Here is a 7,778-nt window from a genome sequence, read left to right on the forward strand (position 1 = left end):
GAGGCAGGAGACTTGCTTGAGCCCAGGAGTTGGAGGTTGCTGTGAGCGTGATGCCATGGCACTCTACCCAGGGGTATAGCTTGAGGCTCCGTCTCAAAAAAAAAGAAAGAAAGAAAAAAGACAAACTAGTGGGGTGTCTCAGCAGAAGCTTGTAATCCCAGCTATGTAGGAGGCTGAGGCAGGAAGACTATTTGAACCCAGGTGTTTGAGGTTGCTGTGAGCGAAGCTGAGGCTAGCCTAAGTGACAGAGTTGAGACTCTGTCTCAAAATAAGAAAAAAGGCTTGGTGCCTGTGGGCTCAAGCGGCTAAGGTACCAGCCACATACACCTGAGCTGGAGGGCTCAAATCCAGCCTGGGCCTGCCAAACAACGACAGCTGCAACCAAAAAAATAGCTAGGCATTGTGGTGGGCACCTATAATCCCAGCTACTTAGAAGGCGGAGGCAGGAGAATTGCTTGAGCCCAGGAGTTGGAGGTTGCTGTGAGCTGTGATGGCACAGCACTTTATCCAGGGCAACAGCCTGAGGCTCTGTCTCAAAAAAAACACCAAAAACCCAAAACGTAGTAAATGAACAAATGTTTGCAGATATATGTTATTAGCCAAATTACAATGACTTAATCTGACTTTTTTCCCCCCTAACATAATTCACATCCACGTCTGGTCCATCACCTTGGCATTCAAAATTATTATTTAATTTATTTATTTATTCTTTTTTTTTTTAGACACAGAGTCTTTATCGCCCTCGGTTGAGTGCCATAGTTTCACAGCTCACAGTAACTTCCAACTCCTGGGCTTAAGCGATTCTCTTGCCTCAGCCTCCCAAGTAGCTGGGACTATAGGCACCCACCAAAATGCCTGGCTATTTTTTGTTGCAGTTTGGCTGGGGCCAGGTTCAAACCTGCCACCCTTGGTATATAGGGCTGGTGCCCTACTCACTGAGCAACAGGCACTGCCCTCAATTATTATTATTTTTTTTTTTGGTAGAGACAGAGTCTCATTTTGTTGCCCTTGGTAGAGTGTCGTGGCATCACACAGCTAACCTCCAACTCCTGGGCTTAAAGCAATTCTCTTGCCTCAGCCTCCTGATTCCAAATTATTATTATTTTTTTTTTTTTTGCAGTTTTTGGCCAGGGCTGGGTTTGAACCCACCACCTCCGACATATGGGGCTGGCGCCCTACTCCTTTGAGCCACAGGCGCAGCCCCCAAATTATTCTTAATCTTGCCAGGTGCAGTGGCTCACACTTGTAAGGCTAGCACTTAGATAAGTTTAGGAGGGAGGATTGCTTGAGCCCAGAAGGTTGAGACCAGCCTGGGCAATAGCGAGACTCTCTCTACAAAATAAAGAAAAATGTTGCACACTTATAGTCCCAGCTACAAGGGAGGACAACTTGAGCTCAGCAGTTTGAGGCTGCAGTGAGCTATGATGACACTGCTTTATTCTAACCTGGGCAACAGAGTTAGACTCTATCAAAAAAAAAAAAAAAAGAAAGAAAGAAAGAAAGAAATTAAAAAAAAAATTAATAATGTGATATAGGTTTTAGATCCACAAAGACTTAAGTTTAATTAATTTATTTATTTGAGATTGAGTCTTACTCTGTCACCTTCAGTAGAGTACCATGGCATCACAGCTCAAAGCAACCTCAAACTATTGGGCACAAGCAATCCTCTTGCCTCAGTCTCCTAAGTAGCTGGGACTATAGGCACCCAGCACAATGCCCAGAAATTTTTAGAGACAGGGTCTCACTCTTGCTCAGGCTGGTCTTGAACTCCTGAGCTCAGGCAATCCACCTGCCTCAGCCTCTCAGAGTGTTAGGATTACAGGCATGAGCCACCGCACCTAGCCTAAAGAGTTTAAATCATGGTTCTACCCTTATCAGTTGGGCTTATGATAATTTGCCTCTCTCAGCTTCAACCTCCTTTTCTTTTTTTTGACATAGAGTCTCAAGCTGTCGCCCTAGGTAGAGTGTTGTGGCATCACAGCTCACAGCAACCTCCAGCTCTTGGGCTTAGGTGATTCTCTTGCCTCAGAAGTTATTCATATATAACTCTGATAACTGCAGGCCGAACTTCTCTTGATTCAGTGACAGAAGAGCTTTGAGTATAGGGCTGGGTACACAGGAGGTACGACTGCCATTTTTTTTTTTTCTTTCTTTTTTTGCAGCAATTGAACTTTAATGTCCAAAAGAGGTGTGGATACAGAGCACAGGAGATATGGCAGGGTCTCAATCCCTGCTCCAGAAATGAGGGAGAGATGAACACAAACCAGACACTTCCAACTGGCCACACAAGTTTGGGAGGGCAGGGGGAAAAGATTTAGACAACGACTGCCTTCTGATTTGCTTACACCTAACTTCATTACCAAAATCTGGATAGACCCCTCCAAAGCCCAGGAGTGACCCTACCCTGCCCATAACACACACACAGCCAACACTACAATGCAGAATCTTTACTGGAGTGCAACGAGAGCCAAAGTTATGACTGGGATAGGTAAAAAAAAAAAAAAAAAAAATCTCTTCCCAGTACCAGCTTGACTTGGCTCCAGCAGGGAGCAAAGTGTGTGGGAGCACAGTTCACAGGCATTACCCTGAGTGTGGTCCCTTGAGCCTAGAATTATACCCCATTGGGCTGGCCTTCGGATGTGGCCCAGGCAGGCACAGAAGTGGGGAAAGGAAGCAGCAGCCTGATTGCCTGATCTCTGTGGCCGTTATAGCAGGGGAAGTGTCCCAACTGAGACTGGGGGTGGGGAAGAATGGGCACTAAGCAATGGGTGAATGTGGAGACAATGGGAACTTGGTACAGCCCAGCCTTCTACTTTGCTTCCCTAACATGGGGTTTCCCTTCTGTAGCCCCCACCCCCCAACTTCATTCTAACTGTAATCCATCTCCGAGTGTTCCAATCCTTACCACTAGCCACACCACTCTGATCCTCTACAAAATAGCCTCTACATTTGCTTGCCTAAAACACACCAAGCTGTGATATTATACTCAAAAAGCCAAGCAAGTACCATTACCACCTCCTCCAGGAAAGTGTCCTTTTTTTTTTGAGACAAAGTCTCACTTTGTTGCCCTGAGTAGAGAGTGCCATGGCGTCATAGCTCACAGCAACCTCAAATTCTTAGGCTCAAGTGATTCTCTTGCTTCAGCCTCCCGAGTAGTTGGGACTACAGATGCCGCCACAACACCCAGCTATTTTTAGAGATGAGGTCTCACTGTGGCTCAGGCTGGTCTCCAACCTGTGAGCTCAGGCAATCCACCAGCCTTAGCCTCCCAGAGTGTTAGGATTATAGGTATGAGCCACTATGCCTGGCCCTTTTCTTTTTTGAGACAGTCTCACTCTATCACCCTCAGGTAGAGTGCCACAGTGTCATCATAGCTCAGCAACCTAAAACTCTTAGAGGGGTCAAGTGATCCTCATGCCTCACCCTGCTAAGTAGCTGGTACTACAGGTGCCTACCACAACACCCAGTTAATTTTTCTACTTTTAGTAGCAACTAGGTCTTGCTCTTGCTCAAACTGATCTCAAACTTCTGAGCACAGGCAGTCTACCTGCCTCAGCTACCCAGAGATTAGAGGGGTGAACCACTGTTCCTGGACTCCAGGAAGTTTTTTTAAATCATTCAAGTCACAAGTGCCTTATCCCATCCAAAGTCTGGTCCCTGTCTCTCTCACAGGACCTTTCTGGCTTCAAATGTAGTCTGATCTGAGTCTTATCTTGGGTCATTAGACTGGGAGTGCCTGGAGGGCAAGGTCCTTGCTTATTTCTCCCTCAGCTGAGCACAGCACACAGTGGCTGTCAGTAAATTGTCACTGACATTGAATGAACTCAATCTGTCCTCCTTGTCTTTGCACATGGGAGTTCCCCTTGTTGGAATGTAGCTTACCCCCTGCAGGTACTTTCTGTCTTTCAGGGCACAGCTCTGTTCGCAGATTTTCCAGGGCATCATAGCAACTCCTCTCCTGCCTTACCTTTTCCAGCACTGACTGTATTGTTCACTAGGCTGAACTGGATGTCTGGTAGGGAGGGAAGTTTGTCCTTCTGTTTATTTCCAGAAGCTCAGCAGAGGGCTGTGCAAAAGCTGCAGACTGACACACATGTCCTCTCTCATCAGTCCATAGACTTTGATGCTAGGAACAAGGAAGAACCTCTATGATCAGGAGATGAAAGACAAAGGTAACCAATTTCTCCCTCATCCTGCGGAGCACCAAGTTGGGGTAACAAAGACACAAATGATAGTGCCTATCCCTCAATTGGAAAGTGAAGGGCAAGGCAGGCAGAGCTAGCTCTGAAGTGATGAGGAAGACAGGTAGGAAAATCAGTCTTGATGGGCCAAGGATTGGGAATAACTCACGATTCTTGGTCAAAGATAAGGCTAGGGGCAGAGGCACTACTGGAAGCTCTGCAAGTTTATTTGTTTTGATGGGAGAAACAGAGGAGAGGTGACATAAAGAGGCTCAAAAGGGCTGCAGCTGGTTGCAGCTGGGCTGGGAGGAGGAAGCTGGGGGAGACATGAGGTCAGTGTGGGACTGGGACCAGGCGAGTGCTGAGTCTTTCTTCCCCTTCTGCCCATTGGCAGGGTAGAACCCAAGAGAACCTAGTTCCCAGCCTTAAAAAAAAAATCCATGCTGAAGGACTGCTACCTCTTGCCATTCTCCACCCTTCAGGCTGTGCAAAGGATCCTGCACTGCAGCAGGTAGGGTTAAGAGGAGCGAGCAGATGCCATCTACTAGGGGCTGGAGAGGAGGAGGAAACAAGATAGTTGTAGCTGGGAAATCTGTGGGGGGACCCCTTTATCAATTCCCAAATCTTCAGCTTCTCTCACTTTCCTAACACCCAGGGTGTTCCTCAAAGGATGAGAGTTCCAGGGCCAGGACAGTTCTGGCTGGAGGAGCCAAGGAAGCTGCCCCTCCCCCACCAAGCAGCTCAGAGGAAGGCTCACACTCTGGCTTCCTCTTCCCCGCCTAGCAGCACTCAACAGTCCCTGGGCCCCATGAAAAGCTTATGAAGTGGCACTTCCTTTGCCTTTACTAATTTCATACAAGGTGCTACAGAAATGCTACCCTACCAATCCTGCCTCCCCCACCTGAAAATACCCAAAGAGACCCAGGGTTGCCCAGTCCTTTCAGCTCTGCCCAAGCCTTAGGGGGTTTCCACAAGGGAAAATAACATCGAGGAGGAAACTCCGGCATCTATTTTCCACTTGTCACTGGGCAGAGCTGGAGCAGAGAAGACAGGGTACTCCCCCATCTTGCTGCCCCTGGCAAAATCCCCAACACACTCTAACCTCTTCTTATCTCTCAACCTGTAACAATCTTTGGGCATTGAGGAAAGGGCCACAGTTCTGCCCCTGGCCACATACATAGCGACTACACAGGCCGGTCACATCAAGCCTGGTAAGACACCATGGCCCAGAGTAGGCAGCACTGCCATGAGGAGTTTCTTGGGGAGGAAAAGTCAGAACTATCATGTTCAAGTGAATGTGGTCATGGAGGTACTCCTTAATGCTGAAAGGGAGCCAAGAGAGCTAAGTTGACCAGGGTTATATAGAGAGCTGGTAGCAAATCCAGGACAAGGCTATGGGTCTCCTAACCTCCAGCCTACTGTTAGTTCCACAAAGGAGAAAAAGGTAAGGATTGTTACTTTAGCCTGGGAATGGACCTACTATCACTCTGACCTTAATCAAAATGATCAGACCATGGTTTTCACTTCAGGAAATGGACCAGAGGTCAGGTTGACGTATATCTGAGCCTTTTTTGCTTTTAAGTTCAAAGGCTCCTGTGCCTAGCCCATCCTGCAGCATTCATGAGTTAGCACTGACATTACAACAGCCAGTTGCCCTGCCTTGTCCCAGCTGCAAAGCTCCTCCTCTGGCCTCTAGCTCCTGGAGAGATGCCCTCCCCCATGAGATGAGGACAAAAGAGGAAGCTGGACCCTGGACAGGAAAAGCAGTCTGATCTGGGGAGGTGGCCCACGCTTTGTCTTTGGTTTCTCCCTTTAGCTCTTCTCATGGACCCTTATAATATATCTTACCATTTATATGGGTCTACAGTGTATATGGAGGGAGTGATCTACAGTCTGGGGCCAGGCCCTATTATTCTTCCCAGTTCTCTAGCTATCTTTAACCTCATATCTTTCCAGCTGTCTCGCCATAGCCACAGCCTCTCATATCTTCCTGCTCATGATCCCCTAAAAGCACACATCAGACACCTCTTCTGCTCTCTATATTCTAGATTCCTAACCAGGATCTATGGATCCTGATGTGAGGCATCAGCTACTTCTTTTCATGTTACAACCTTGACCATACTTCTTTAGCCAAGACCTTAACAGCAGCCTCCTAGGCTGAAGCCACCCTCATCCACAATGATACTTTCCCATTTAGATCCCTCCCATCCTGGTCCTATTTTTCCAGCAATGATTTTCTTACAGTTAGCTCAAACTTCCAAAGGAGGCAGATCTTGCCTGGCAGAATCCCTGTCTCATCCATTCTGCCTTCACTTTCAGAGCCCTGTGGGTTGCTGAGTTATCCAGAATACTAAAATAAGTACTGATTTGCCAGGCTAGGAATCAGGACTCCTGGGGTTTTTAGTGACTTGTGATGCTGGGAAAGTGCCTTGTGTGTACACTCTTCCCTGAGCTGGGGTTTTATGACAGTCCCTGAGGTTTCATCCTAGAGCCAAACCTCTGTACCTCCCAGAAGTGAAAGTAGGCGAGACAGTTATGTGGAAGGGCACAATTGGAAGAAGGAACAATTTATGGAAAAGGAACAAGTGTGAGACAGGAAGAGGACTGAATAGGGATAGCCCTTAAATTTAGCTATGATTGGGTGATCTAAAAAATGTAGCACTTGTTCCTCTCTACTTTTTTTTTTTTTCTAGTGGAGAGAAATGAATACAGACTACTGAAGGTTGAGAGAAGCAAGATCCCTCAGCCTACATCCCAAAGGCTTGAAGAAGGGGCTCCAGAATTGAAACAAGATCTTACATAGCCAAGATGGACTAAAATTAAACTTGGGAGAAATTCCTGAGAGAGTAGAGTACCAGGTGAATGAGGGGAATGTTAGGGATGCCTGAGGCCCTCTCTCAGCCTCATAAATGTCACAGCTGCCTAGGTATGACTATGTTTTTGATCACCAAGGCCTAAAGTAGACCAGGACATATGTTTAGGATCTGGAAGCCAGGCCCTGAAAGACCAGCAGGGAAGAGGGGGCAGACACTTTTGCTTTACCCTTCTTTTCCTGATTCAAAACTAAAACAGTTAAAACTAAAGTTAGGCCAGCTGCAGTTTTCCCTCCAGAATCCTGCCTTTGCCCCCTCCCTTTCCTTTCATCACACCCAGCTAGTCCTATTCTCTCTGGTAGGTGATGTTGGAACCAACTGTTGTTGGTGTAGGGACCTTGAGACTGCCTCCAAGCTTCCAGGCCTGGCCTCTTGGTCAAGCAGCAAAGGGTTGGGCTGATTTTGATTTCCCACGGCCTCTCTCACCAGTCTTATTCTTGTGTCACGCTACCCTGACTGCTACCGACTGCTTCCTCCTGCCTAACCACAGCCTCACCCACTGCAGGTTCCCTTCATTCTGCTGGCTTCCCCTGCTCTGGGCCCTCTCAAGGCTGAGGGCAGTTATTTTGTCTGTAAGATACAAAGATGTAGACACACAGATACTTACACATGCATATACACACAGAGGTTTTCCAGCCTTTTTTTCTTTTCCTTGAGACAGAGCCTATAGCTATCCCCCTGGGTAGAGTGCCATGGCTTCACAGCTCACAGCAACCTCCAACTC

At 47.4% G+C, this 7,778-nt stretch overlaps 1 protein-coding gene across 2 annotated transcripts in view; it reads right to left on the minus strand.

The window, feature by feature from the left end:
- The window catches only part of RHOG (ras homolog family member G), a 15,314-nt gene that overhangs the window by 5,915 nt on the left and 1,621 nt on the right, over positions 1-7,778 (minus strand). The gene's annotated exons all lie outside the window — the stretch shown is intronic.

This window comes from Otolemur garnettii, unplaced genomic scaffold (assembly GCF_000181295.1).
Source record: "Otolemur garnettii isolate 467f Iridium unplaced genomic scaffold, OtoGar3 scaffold00001, whole genome shotgun sequence".
Taxonomy (NCBI): domain Eukaryota; kingdom Metazoa; phylum Chordata; class Mammalia; order Primates; family Galagidae; genus Otolemur; species Otolemur garnettii.